The sequence below is a fragment of the Vanacampus margaritifer genome, chromosome 18, assembly GCF_051991255.1.
Source record: "Vanacampus margaritifer isolate UIUO_Vmar chromosome 18, RoL_Vmar_1.0, whole genome shotgun sequence".
Lineage (NCBI taxonomy): Eukaryota > Metazoa > Chordata > Actinopteri > Syngnathiformes > Syngnathidae > Vanacampus > Vanacampus margaritifer.
Window position 1 is genome coordinate 14,436,906 of NC_135449.1, and position 14,760 is coordinate 14,451,665.

Here is a 14,760-nt window from a genome sequence, read left to right on the forward strand (position 1 = left end):
CTTCAGCTTCTATTTTATACAAGGAATTTATGTCAATCCTCCAAGTATCTCTCGTCTTGTAAAAACATAGAAATGTTTCTCAAAACTGACTACAAAACGATCGCGTACAATTCAACGTGACAGCATTTTATAAATAATGCTACGTCACCACATGTGTATACTTCAAATACCGTGGTAAAATCCGAAATATGGGACTTCGCGTCCAACCAAACGACTTCAAAATTTATCACTATTTTTCTTACATAAATTCCATCTTCAATATAATTTTGCAAGACGAATATACCAGCCGCAGCGTTCTCAAACAGACAGAATTCCTAAAACGTGGATAAAGTGTCCACTTACCGTGATTAATGTGGCCGGGAAATTCTATTCGTCTTTGAATGCCCCGCTGTAAAACGTCGTTCTACGTCGGGTCACCATTTGAAGAGGAATAAAATTATTTTGTCCTCTTTGCGTGTTCCAAAAATTTGAAGACAGATTTAATGTAAGAAAAAACACCTTTGCAAGATGATTTATTAAAAAAACAGAGATCTCTGGACATCGTGACAGGCTCCAAACATCACATAACAGGTGGAATTTCAGAGTGCCGAATGTGTCTCTTCCGCGTGTAAAATGGCTTCTTATAGTTAAACCGACCGCCTCTCTTTCATTTGTAGACAAAACATACTCTCTGGGTACTTTTCCGTGAGCGATGGCGAAAACAGAGTCAGGGTCAGGGGTGTGTGTTCGAGACAGATTCTGTTCTCAAGGACCAAATGTGTTTTCGCACAGAATGCTGAGAAGGAATTTTTTAGACCAAACAATTTACCAGCTTAGGTTAAGGTCAAATTATACTGAGTTCAACACTACCTCACATCTACAAAACATTTCAACATGGTTAATATAAAGAATTAAGATGTTAATAATGTATAACAATGGTTAATATATGAAATAAGGAATTTAAATGTTAATAATATCTAACAGTAGTCCTGTAACAACGTGTGTCGTTCCATCGTGTCGCCTCCTATAACTAACTGTACTAACACGACAGTAACTGTCTTTTGCCCAAATCCCAAACCAATGATGTACTGTAGTTAACATCTGATTGCAAGATGACTGGCCTAAGAGAACAATGCATGACATTCACTTATGACTATGAGACAATTAAAAAAAATTCTAATCTTCATGCATGTTCTTATACATTATTATATGTTATTCCTACATATAATTTGTGTATTTATTAAACATTCATTTTAAATATATATATATAGTTATTTTAAAGTTATTTTGTTAGACTCACATTGGCTTAATTAAAACATCAACTGACCTAATTCTACCTTAAAAAACATACACACATTTAAATATAAATAGACAACGATGTTTGACTTTCGTTCAAGATCAAGAACTTCCGTTAATCGACGCATGCATGAGCAATAACTTTATCATTTGCAATAATTTTATTTTTGAAATTGATCGATTTCCCGCTTACTTTTATTTTTAAATTCATCCGAGCTTCCGCTATCGAGCTCCGCATGAGCGGTGAGGGCTCCGGGCTGCAGCAAATACACTCTTGGTTTTTTTCACTTAACCTGAAGCCCTCTGCTAAATCATCCATCCATCCGTTTTCTTAACCGCTTGTCCTCACAAGGGTCGCTGGAGCCTACTCTGCTAAATCATTCTTTCCGATCTCGTGCTGAATCGACTGCAGCCTCCACTCAGGATGCCCATCACTACTTTGAAGGACTGCAACATCATTTATTAAATCTCAGCGTGTGGATAAAATCGTCTCGGTGCGCGTTGATGCTTCTCGGCGTAGTTAGCTTAGCTTAGCTCGCTAGCCGCTAACAAAGAGAAGCACATAACACGTCAAGAAGAGACCAAGTGTGACTTTGTTGTTATTATTGTGCCAAAATGTATGCGAGAACGACACCAAAGTACGAGGAGGAACTCTTTGGAGTAAAAGAAGAGAACGAGCAACATTTTCAACTACTGGACGGTGTTTGCGAAGAGCCTCGAGTTGTGCTACACATTACAGGTTTGTACACTTCTTTCTCTCGCTTGCTTAGCATAACTATATAGCGTTAAAAATATTAATACAATCCCTAATGTACACAGTAAAATAATTAGCCATTATGTTTTTGTAACTTACCGGTAAGTGCATAATACATTTTCACACATCAATACGTTTTCAATTGTTAACGTATGTTCAAAGTTTTCCGAACAAAAACATAAAATAAAATTTGAATATGTGAACTTGACTCTATGTGCCAAGTTTAGTAGAAGTAGTAGAAGCCAGATCTTGTAGCCAAAGCCAAGTTAATGCACTACACATATTGTGCCTGGAAGTTACATTTGTTATATATAGAGCAGAGGTGGGCAATCTCGGTCCTCGAGGGCCGGTGTCCTGCGGGTTTTGGAGGTTTCTCACTTCCAACCCAAGCTGATTCCAATCGACAGGGTCGTTATCAGTCTTATGCAGAGCTTGCTGATGAACTGATCATATATCAGCTGTGTTGGAGAAGGGCAACATGCAAAACCTGCAGGACTTCGGCCCTCGATGCCCACCTCTGATATAGAGTATTATATCATATATTATAATCAATCAATCAATCAAAACTTTATAACACACACACACACACTAGGGCTGTGCGATATGGACAAAATTCCACATCTTGATATTTATGCCAGATATCCCGATAACGATAAAATGAGTTTAAGCTCTTTTTTTTGTTTTAAGAAAAAGATAAATATCAATCAAAAAGATGTGCAAAGTGCAATTTTTATTTAGAAGTTACTGGCAATTAATAACATTGACAAAGTCAAAAAAAATACATATTGTAGCCCCCTATATGAAAAGTGCTGTTTTTGTTTTGTCGTCATATTAAACGCAGTCATCAACATTGAGCACGTAGCAATAAAGAATGTCGAAAGTGCACATTTTTTAAAATTCAAACTTACTAACATTCAACATTGACAAGCTCAGCAATAAATAAAGCTTATGTGAAAAGTGCTGTTTTAAAAAAAAACACACACATCCATTCCATTGTTTTTTTCCCTCCCAAAACAAAGTTATTGGACGAAACAATAAACTTACCGATTGCCAGGTGTAGCCTGTGTCCAAAGCACTGAACCAGAGTCCAGCCATTCAACTCCAGTGCTTTGATCATGGATAGATAAACTGATGTACGGTTCAGTTGTTCGGCTTGACCACAGATCCGTGGTTGTGGCAAAATGATCCATTTCGTGGACCTCAGCTTGAACGTCTATTTTACCTTTGTTATAAAGTTGTGGAATCACCACTCGATGAAAATGTGATTGGCATGGTAATTTGTAACGTTTGGCCAGCATTTAAACCATTTTCTGAAAGCCCACTTTTTTGTGCTTGGTTGACGTCAATTTGTATGGCGTAACGCTACTAAATGCATCGGCAATCAAACTTTGTTTGGGCTTCTTTTGGGATGATTGAGAAGTCCCCACGTTCGTTCTCATTTCACAACACTCCTCATATAGTACACAGTGGTGTTGTTACAGGTGGTGAAACACGTTAGTTGTGCTACCTTGCTTTGTAGCAATTCTCAGCAAACACATCCTGCACAAAACCACAATCTACTGTACATCCTCTTTTCTAAATCCAAAATAGTTCCAAATAACTTAGGTATAATTGTTCTTAGCCACCAAAGTTGTTGATGACGCCGTTGCACCGGTATCACCACCCGGACTCTTGTTGTTCTTTTTCCCGGAGCACGCGCGTGTCTAGTTGATTGTCATCCCGGAATGATAGCAAGCTCCGCATTCATTTGCCGAACTTTATTTTTCACAGCGGCTGAGAGATGTGCACGCATTGAGTCACAGAGATAAGGAAGGACGGTGATGCGTGGGAAAAAACAATGTGGTGTCTTTACGTATTTGGTGTGATCTGTGTAGACTTGTACTACTTCAAAGTGACTTTTGCGATGTCTGTTGCTGTAAGTGTACATTGTTCAATAAAGCATTAAAAAAAGGGGGGGAAAAGGAAACAATACACTACTGTATGTAGTAGTTTAGCCCGGACACCCCTTTGCATTTGCTTTCAGTTACGGGTGCTATTTCTGTGTTTAACACACAGATAAGGCTCACCGCACTATTGGGCGCAGGCACAGTTAAACATACGCTAGCTCAAAACATATGGTAGCATGCTATTGTGCTAAAATATATGCTAGTGCTAGCACAAGTTTTTAAAAAGGCAGCGAGCGGAACAAAACTGAGTTCAGTTGAAGTAACAATGTAAACAGTGAGTTCAGTTGTACTTGAAGTATATAAAAATGTACTCACGTTGCTTTTGATCACTCCTAATCCACAAATCCCGCATAGTCCTCATGATCTTCTGTATCCGAAACAAACAACTGGGAAAGTTCTCCATCAAACACGCCAGGCTCCGTGTCATTGTCAGTCAGTCTCATTGTCGTGTCCTCATGTGTCCTCATTGTCGTGATGCCGGCTTTCACCCAAGCATCCACGATCCATTGACAAATTGTGGCGTAACTCGCACGGTGCTGCCTCACAATCTTGATAAAGCTGTGTTCGCCGGCCTCCCGGAATCATAGCAAGCTCCGTGTTGATTTGCCGAACTTTATTTTTCACAGCGGCTGAGAGATGTGCGTGCATTTGAGTCAGAGATAAGGAAGGAAAGGTAATGCGTGGGAAAAACCAATCAGGTTTTTTTTTGTATGTGGTGTGATTTGTTTAGCTATACTGTGTAGACCTGCACTGCTTCAAAGTGACTTTTGCGATGTCTGTTGCTGTAAGTGCACGTTGTTCAATAAAGCATTTTATAAAAGGAAACGATACACTATTGTATGTAGTAGTTTAGCTTTTCTTAGCGGGCAGGCGATGGGGCCGCCCCGGCCTGACGATACAGGCCGCTGCGTCCCGGAGTGGAGGCCGCCACGTCTCGGTGGTGAAGGCCGCTGCGGTCCAATGGTCAAAGCTGCGGCGGTGGAAACTTCTGTGGCCCAGTGGTGTAAGCCCTCGTGACTTGGTGGTCAGGCTGCTGTTGACGGACACCGATGGCTAGCTCGTTCTTTTTACCCTTATTGCAGTAGTTTAGCTGTCAATAGGCTATTTTAGTATGATGTGTCCTACCCTGTTAGTTCAACTGGCCTCCAGACTAACTGGCTCCCAATTCCAGCTGTGGCCGTTAGTGCAATGTCAGTCCAGTAATTTTATGTGTATCCTGTCAGTAGATTTGTCACAAGCCAAATTGTTCAAGATTGAGATTGGTCAACGGCATTACTTTCACTTCAACAAAAGGCTCATTTACAACCCGGCTGGATGCAAGAAATTGTAAATATAGTAATAAATAAATGAATACAATAAAATACGATGAAAAGACTTGATTATGGAAAAAATTATAATCACGATTATTTTGGTAATAATTGAAATCACAATTATTCGGAACGATTCTTTTTTTTGTTTAAAACAAGAAAATATTTTAAAAAATTGAAAATATTAAGACAAATAAAATTATTTTAAACACCATAATTATGTAAGTTTCTTTTAGGCCAAACAGAATTTATAATAATCTATATTATTTATGTTAGCAAAAATTTTAAGTTGTGGTGCAGCGTGTGCAGTATGGCTTGTGGGGTGCAAGCTAGTTTTGACAGCGGTGTGTGGTGAAAGAACTCGTGTTAATTAATATTATTAGGGCTGCAGCTATGGAATATTTTAGTATTCGGATATCCTAATGAAAGTTCTAGTGAATAATCGGGTATTTGGATAGAAGTTAAAATATACTTGTACTATACTATATATATATAAATCATATATATATCATAATAATAATAATATATAATCATTATATATATATATATATATATATATATATAATACTAAGACAAACGATACATTTGCATGTAATAATTAACAGCCAACTGGTGTTCATTTTTAGATGATCAACTTTTTTTATTTTTTATTTTGTACTTAAACTGTGTTTGCCAGCAAACTATTTTCCTCTAAAACAGTGAGATTTTAGACAGAGATTCCTCCCCATAGATTTTGGTCAATGGAACTAAAGTGACGTCCGACCCATGATAGCGATTTTGTCGGCTAAATAAATAGCACATTTGAGTAAGCCTGGTTTGCTAATAATTGATCAGTAGGAACGGTAAATTAGTCCGACCGTCGGCATCAAGGTTTATTTTGAAATTGGGTTTCTCACAGTGTTAGCTCCATGTACTGTCATGCATGCTGTTGTTAGCTCGACTACGACTATCTTGGCGGGTATCCGAGGCAGAAATGATGAGGACTCGTTGCAGCCCTAGTATTATTAATCGTTTTTTTTACGATTATGCCCATTTTGTAATCGTGGAGGGTAATAACCAAAATCGTAATAGAATTTGGATTAATTGCACAGCCCTACTTGAACCATAATGATTAATTCATCGTCTGTTCTTATAATTACGTCCAAATGCGAAGGGTAAAATTGTAAACGCTTGTCATCGCTATTTATCCACATTCATCACTTCCTGTTCCTGCCCCATGCGCTGATTCGTTAGCTAACAGGCAATAAGAGTGATGAAATGTCATGACGGGCTGACGCCGATTCTACATGTTGAATCCGACCAGGACTCTTTTCGGATTTCCGAAGTCGGATTGTTGTATAGAGGCCTTGACTCTTTGCATGGATGTAGCTTTCTTTCTTTTTGGTATTTTCACAGCTGGGCGCAGCTACAAAAGAAGTGTGAGTGGGATTATGCGCCGTTAGGAGGTCCATAGATCTAATCACTCCATGTGTGATATTGGTTTGCCAACCATATTATTTTTTTTCACAATGGTCCGGTCGAGTTGGGTTTCTGATGCATTGCACCGTGTGGGATGGGTCCAAGTCAAGGTGCCGCTGTAGAAACAATAATACACATGAACTTGCGCTTGAAATTTGACTTGACCAAACTAAATGTGTTTGTCTTTTTTGTGTCCTGCAGACGTCGGTGAGAAATATCTTCAACAGGAGCTGAAGTCTCCTCATGTGAAAAAGGAGGAAGAGCATCCTTACATCAAAGAAGAGAAAAAGCCTCTTTGTGTCAAAAAGGAGGTTGAGGATGATGTCACCAAGTCACCACTGACCTTTGCCCCTTTAAAGAGTGAAGATGAAAACGAGGGTGAGCATGAGAAGTAGTAATCAACGATATGAAAAATAATTTCCTGCTTTGTATGGCCAATACCGATAAATATATGTTTTTATATTTAATTTAGTCTTCAAATAATCAGCAATTTGTGCATCCAGGAATGAAAAACTTATTATAGTTGCTCTGATTAGAACGGCAAATAAATTTGTGTCTTTCAAATGTATATTTATTTTCATTCCTTATCATACAAATAATTTTGGTCATTTGCTGTTAAAAATAACGTTCGCAAAAACACTGGCCAAACATTTGCCATTTGAAGTGGCTAACAAATAATTACACAAAACAAAAAAGTGCATTATTTGAAAATTAATACAGAACTATAACTGATTTATCTGAAGAAAAAAAACGTTCACGTATTTATGCAAAAGGAATGCATCTATTCACTTTAAGTGCAATCGGGCATTACGATGAGGTAGGTGAACGGTAGGTAAAATTTCTAGGCATTGACATTTGTCAACCTTAACTCCAAAAAATGAATACACAAAAGTGCATACAGGTTAAAAGAAGTACTGGTACAGTATTGTAGCAACCCTTGTGGGCGGGTGGCGGGTTATGTAGTTTCCCATGGTCTGGACGGGCCGTGAAGGGAACAGATTTTTTTTTTTTTAATAAGCTCCGCACATTAGCGTGTTGTGTTGTGGCATGGTTACGGCCGAGTAACTGTGGCATTAAAGAGTTAACTTGTTAGTTCACTGCTTGGCTTGATCATTTCACAAACACTACAGAATTAGCATTTTGTTGTTCACAAAACATGTAAATATTGTGTTTCTGGTGGAGGGGTGAAAAAAGTACTTGAGTAAATCGAATAGCTCGTTTACGAAAAATCCTCAAGGTCTTTTTCCTACATCGAGTACTCGTTTCTATAGCGTTGCAGATGTACGGGCACACTTTTAATAGCAATGCACTTCACACTGTGACCAATTTACCCGCAAATATGACCTACTTAGCCTGTGCTGGTAAAAAAAGAAAATGATAATGCGGTCACACGGCCGCGAGTACATGTTTATAAGAGTGGTGCAACTGCTCATCATTGAGCCGTGATCCACATGGATGCACCAGGTGCCGCTGTAGAAACAATAATACACAATATCAAGTCACGCTTGATATTTAACTTCACCAAACCAAATGTGTGTTTATTCATTTGTGTCCTGCAGACATCGGTGAAAAATATCTTCGTCCTGAGCAACAGGAGGTGAAGTTTCCTCATGTGAAACAGGAGGAGGAAGAGCACCCTTATTTTAAGGAGGAAAATGCCCTTCGTGTCAAAAAGGAGGAGGTTGAAGATGATGTCACCATGTCACCAATTACCTTTTCCCCTATAAAGAGTGAAGATGAAGTCGAGGGTGCGCGTGAGAAGGACGGAGGGGCGGAACCTCCAAGGAGCAGGTCAACTACTCAACATATGTTGACAGAAGTTGATGCAGGCCATTGGGGACCACCACTAGCACAAAGTGATGACATAAAGTCACACTCGCTTGATGATGATGATGATGATGATGATGATGATGATGATGATGATCTGGATGGTGATGATGAACATGCTAACAGTGATAGGTCGCATCACACTGACAACAAATGCTGTGTATGTTTTCAGTGTGGGAAAACATTGTGTTCAAAAGAGATTTTGAAAGTTCACTTGAGAAAACACACTGGGGAAAAACCTTTTGCCTGTACAAACTGTGGTAAACGTTTCTCTGATAAGTCAAAATTAACAAAACATACAATAACACACACTGGAGTAAAACCTTTTTCCTGCTCAGACTGTGAAAAAAGCTTCTCTTACAAGTCATTATTAATAACACATACAAGAACACACACTGGAGAGAAACCTTTTTCCTGCTCAGATTGTGGGAAAAGCTTCTCTGTTAAGTCAAAGTTAACAATTCATACAAGAACACACACTGGAGAAAAACCTTTCTCCTGCTCAGACTGTGCCAAATGCTTCTCACGAAAGTCAGAGTTAACAAGACACAAAACAACACACACTGGAGAGAAACCTTTTTCCTGCTCAGACTGTGGCAAATCCTTCACACGAAAGTCAAAGTTAACAATTCATACAAGAACACACACTGGAGAGAAACCTTTTTCTTGCTCAGATTGTGGCAAACGCTTCTCTGATAAGTCAAGTTTAACAACACACACAAGAACACACACTGGAGAAAAAACTTTTTCCTGCTCAGATTGTGGTAAAAGCTTCTCTCACACGTCATATTTAACAATCCACATGAGAATACACGCACTGGAGAAAAACCTTTTACCTGCTCAGATGATGGCAAAAGCATCTCAGAAATAAAATTTAACAAAACACACAAGAATGCGCGACAAAGTTGTTTGTGCTAGGGATTCTTCGAGCCGCCTTTTTCAAAAAATGTTTTTAATGATACAGGATTTTGTTTTCTCCCTCCTGCGACACGTCATTAGACATGTGAAGGAAGCTGGAAACGTAACAAGCTGCCTACACTCAGGCTAATTTCAAAATAAAGTTTGTCAAATAGCGCATTGACGGCAATGCAAATAGCCTTAGTACAGTTTTCCTTTTAAGTTGGCCCATGTCGTGGCATGACAGCGAGCTTGACTTACCTTTAACATTTCGGATTTCCTTATCGTAATTTTTAATTGAATCCAATCTAAATCTGATAGTGAGCACTTCTCCTTTGCCTAGATAATACATCCCACATCCTATCAAGTTATTGATTAGACACCATGATTAGTGCACACATGTGCCTTAGACTTCCCACAATAAAAGTCATCATGCTGAGAGGCCCCGGCGCAAAAAAAAATTGGGCCGGGGGCCGGGCCCACCCTCCCCACAATTTCTCTTTCCCCATGCTCAGTCTGTGGTCAAAGTTTCTCTGAGAAGGGAAACTTAAAAATACACACAAGAACGCACACTGGAGAGAAACCTTATCCCTGTTGAGTTTGTGGTAAAACATTCTCTGAAAAGGGAAACTTAAAACGCCACACAAGAACCCACTCAGGTGAGAAACCTTAAAGTCTGCTCAGTTTGTAGTCAAAAGTTTTCTGAGAAAGTTCAGGTCAAGAGACAAGTGTGCTGGTGAGGAACGCAGTAATCAAAAAAATTAACAAAAATAAATAACAAATAAAATCCAGAAACTTAAATGAAAATGTAATTGTTTAGTACCTGAAGTATTTACTATGGTAAATATTTGTTAAAACCTGTATTTTTTTTATGTAGCATCATTGATTTTATCATCTTGTAGTCCCTTGTATCATCTAAAAGCCTTCGGTGGGCAAGTGTTGAGATTTAGCACTGGTGCAAAAAAATATTTTAAGGATTGCATGCACTTTGTACAATGTTATGGTGATGTCCATATAAGGATTGATTAAATGGACTGTGAAGAAACTGACTTACATGGGAAGGTGAGAAAGTGTAAATGTGATTTTGAATGAAATATAAATCATCAGTCTTCTTTTGACAATCAAATAAGTTGGATATGTTGACTTCCAAGGTCCTTGTTTAATGAAGCTCATCAGTGTATCAAGTTACTTTTGTTTTTTTCATTGTCTGATTTTTTATCAATCTTTGTTAATTGATGTGTGCCTTATATCTACGTTCTGCTTCTTTTGCTTTAGACTTGACAAACAATGTTTTATTTTTTGTTTTATTTTTTACAATTACAGTATATATTATTCCTTTTACAAGTCAATGCCTTTTTGTCTTCAGGTTTAATGTATTGTCTTAACAGAGAGACAAAAACGTTTGTACGATCATGAAAATTCTGGAAAACTGAAATGAAATTTGAAAATGCATTTCTAAATCCTTAAGATGTTATTGAAAAATAAAATGTGCTGTAGAATTTTGGAAAAGTCACGGAAAAATGTCAATGTGTGCCTATCAGGACCTTAAAAGGTCAAAAGGAAACCAAATGAGTTGATGACTCGACCACGGCCAAACATGGGCTGTTTTGTATCAAGGTAAATATGGTGCAAAAGTAATTCATACCTGTAAAAATTTTTTTTATAATTTGTGCCTGTAGCAAAAAAAAAAAAACGTTTCTGTAAAAGTTGTTATTTGTACCTGTGGAAATGACAACTTGTAGTCGAAGAAGTCACCACGAGGAGTCACCAGTGTTTTTTCTGTTTCTTACTTTTTCATTTAGCTCCAAATATCTCGCTAAGATGACTGCAGTGAAGCTCGCCGCCTATTTTTGCGGAGTCAAGCCAACCGCTCTTCATTCCAAGTTCGCCCTTTCTATTCGCTCTTTTCTCTGATTTACGGTTATGTCCGCAAAGGGACGCTGGTGCGGAGAGCGACACCTAGTTTTCAAAATAAAATGTTCTTGACAAGCAGTTTAATCGTTTTTTATTTATTATTGGCAGTTTAAAAGTTGTTTCGGTATAATGCAGCACCAATTCACGTTTCATTGGCTATGCTCTCTTGTCAAGTAAAGAGGTTCCATGACCTAGTATTGAGCTATAATATTGATATGAACATTAAGTTAATTGAAAATGAGGGAAAGGTTAAAATGTCAACTAGGTAAAATGAAGCTATGATCTAGCACTGATTTGAGGTCAATAGGTCACATGACCTGGAAGCTATTGAGCAAAAATGCTTGTTAACCCTATAAAGCATGAACCATGAAATATGATTCTTTGTAAATAACGTATTTATTGGTACTTTTGAACAAAAACAAATCAACTTCCACATATGACTTTTGATTTGTGTCATATTTGATATATCCAGTCACACTGCTTTAAATTTGTACATTTATAACTATCAAAAATATAAAAATAAACAGACATATTCACTATTTGCATTTCAAAATCAGAAAGAACATTTCCCACTATTAATAACAAGGATAAGTCTCTCTCCTTTCTCAATTGGGGCAATCTTGCAAGGTCGCTGGAAAAGCCATCAGACGGGTGATACTGCCCACTAGAGGATTATCCGTGCAATGCATGTGTCAGATCATATACTGTATGTCAGGGTTTTAACCTCCTAAGGCCCAAGCTGTTTTTTACATGCAAAGTGCTGTCCACGTATGTGGCCACTAAGCCTTAGGAGGTTTTAATAGGGGAAAAATATTATGCTCGTGAAATAGAGGACTCAAAATGTCTTGTATTTAATATGATACGTTTGGCGTTATAGGGTTACAAATATGTGGGGAATTAAAATCGTAAAATAAGAGGCGTATGTCAACCAACCAGCATGGCACTATGATCCAGCAGGGATTTGGGGTCAATGGGTCACATGACCTGGACGCTATTCAGGAAAAAAATACAATTTATTACAGAAAAAAATATATTTAAAAAATGAGTGGGGAGTTTAAAAAAAGGGGGGGGGGGGCATATGTCCACCAACCAGCATGGCTCTATGATCCAGCAGTGATTTGGGATCAATAGGTCACATGACCTGGAAGCCATTGAGGAAAAAAATGCCAATTTTTACAGATTTTTTTTTTAATACGTGGGGAGTTTTATAATAGTCAAAAGGAAGTGGGACATAGTTAGATGTCAATCTTTATCATTTATTAGTTTCTCTTGAGTTGACCCACAAATTACAACATTCCAGAGCTCCCGCAGATATTTTGAAAATGACACTTTTACCTATGTTCCCAATTGCTCTAATTGGACCATTCCAATGGTTCCACTTAGAGCAATCTTCTAATTCTTCTCAAATAATAATTACCTATATATATAGTATTCACTGACATATTAAAGTTTTGAAAAAAAAAAGTATTTAGTCTAATTAGTTTTCACAAGCTGTCTTGAAAATGAATGTAGAATGGTGTGGTGTTTTCTCCCATTTGGGGCACCATTGAAAGTCAAGGTCAAATCTTATTAAACTTCTTCTGAATTTGTCACTATTCCATCCTAGCCATAGTTTAATAACTATATTCACATTTTGACATCGTTTTGCCACGAAATCAAAGCAAACACATCAAATAGATATGATCCTTTATGACGTGCTGTGCTTGCCCCCCCCCCCCCCCCCAAAAAAAACAAACAAACAAACAAACAAACAAAACAAAAACAAATCCCCCAGGTAAACTATACCTCGATGTATTCAGAATCTCATTGGCTTTTTCAATATGCCAATCACCAAGAAGCTTCGCTGTGACTGGCTCAAGCCTCGTACCTTTTACGCACTTAACTCATTATCCGTGACAGACAAAAGGATTTGTGGGCTGGCGCGCAACACCTACTGCACGTACAAATTATAGTACAAGGCAAAAATGATTTACCACTAAAGGTATATTGCAGTACAATGTGAGTTGAACTTGTTTTTCATTGCTAAGTTTGTTAATGTTAAAAAAAACAACACTTTACACATCCTTGATTAATAGCTTGCTTAGTTTTCACTGAACCCATATGATAGCGTTATATCATTATCGACTTAACTCAACTCAACTTTATTTATAAAGCACTTTAAAACAACCATTGCTGCATACAAAAAGCTGTACATGGAATAAAAATCTGTCTTGTAGTAGAGACAAGTGAAAGAAAAGAACACAAAATAAAATTAATATCTTAAGTGGCTAAGTATTCAAGTAAATAAATAACATGCTCTAGTGCCAAATGCATTCAATTGAATTAAAAGACGAAATAGACTCATTAAAGAAAGAGATCCCGGAATTGAAGATGATCTCTGTTTGGATTACAAACCTTTGCTGCGGTATCCGGAACGATAATGACCTTCGCTTCTGCTCCAAGGTAGGATGCCGTTGTTATAATTTGTGTGCTTCTGTTCACATTTGTGCTGAATGGTCACATGATCATCTATTTTGATTTTTTTGTTTTGTTCCTATGTCCATTTATATAAATCATTTGTGAAGTGAGTTAGAGGCAAGGAATTCCGGGTTATTTTGAGGTAGGTTTCCGAGACACACTTCTAGCTAAAGTCAGCTAAAAACACGTTGGAAAAAATGCCCTTGTGCTAATAATTGTTTATTTTCATACATTTCTACTACAATATTAGCTTTTGTGCTGCTGGGAAATTAAAATATAAGACATTTTGTCCAAACAATCTATTTTTGTCAACTCAAAACTAATGTTGCCAATGTGTTGTCGGAGCGGCTCACACATGTACAGCGAGTTTTGGGGGGGCAATACTGAAATCTCCAATTCAATCAGAAGAAACTATATTTAGTTCAACAACTTTTACTCTACAGTCATAGCGCAGATCCACATTAAGGGACTATAGGTCTTTCAGTAGTTTAAGAGGGCCATTCAAAAAGTTCTAAACTTCAACCTGGAGGAATCGTGGGAAGGAGACAGTTTTTCACGACTATTCTATATAAAATCAGGCACCTGGTCCAACGATGCTGAAGCAATGTTATCCCATCACAGAAGAAGGTGGTGTCCTGAACTCCTAAAAACTCCTCTAAAGCACATATGAGTGTAACTCAAACCTCTGTTGTGTCCAACTTTAGATTTGTCACACATGCCTGATGTTTGCCTGTCCATCACCGGCGAAAAAATGAAGACAGAACGCTGTAGTAGCTTTTATAGTTTCATAAGAAGTGTCAGTGTGTTTCTACAATATAAATGTTTAGCTACAGATCTTTTTTCTGGGCGAGGCTTAGAACTTTTTGAACGAGTCACGACCCGTAAAGTTTAAACTACATTTTTATGTCATTTTGTTCGCAATAAC

General features: G+C 37.8%; 1 pseudogene across 1 annotated transcript; it reads left to right on the forward strand.

Moving 5' to 3' along the window:
• Positions 1-1,492: 1,492 nt before the first annotated feature.
• LOC144037926 (uncharacterized) lies at positions 1,493-11,456 on the forward strand (annotated as a pseudogene). Its single transcript, XR_013289117.1, has 3 exons — positions 1,493-2,014; positions 6,942-7,118; positions 8,300-11,456. The product of XR_013289117.1 is annotated as an uncharacterized LOC144037926 (transcript).
• The last annotated feature ends 3,304 nt before the right edge of the window (positions 11,457-14,760 follow it).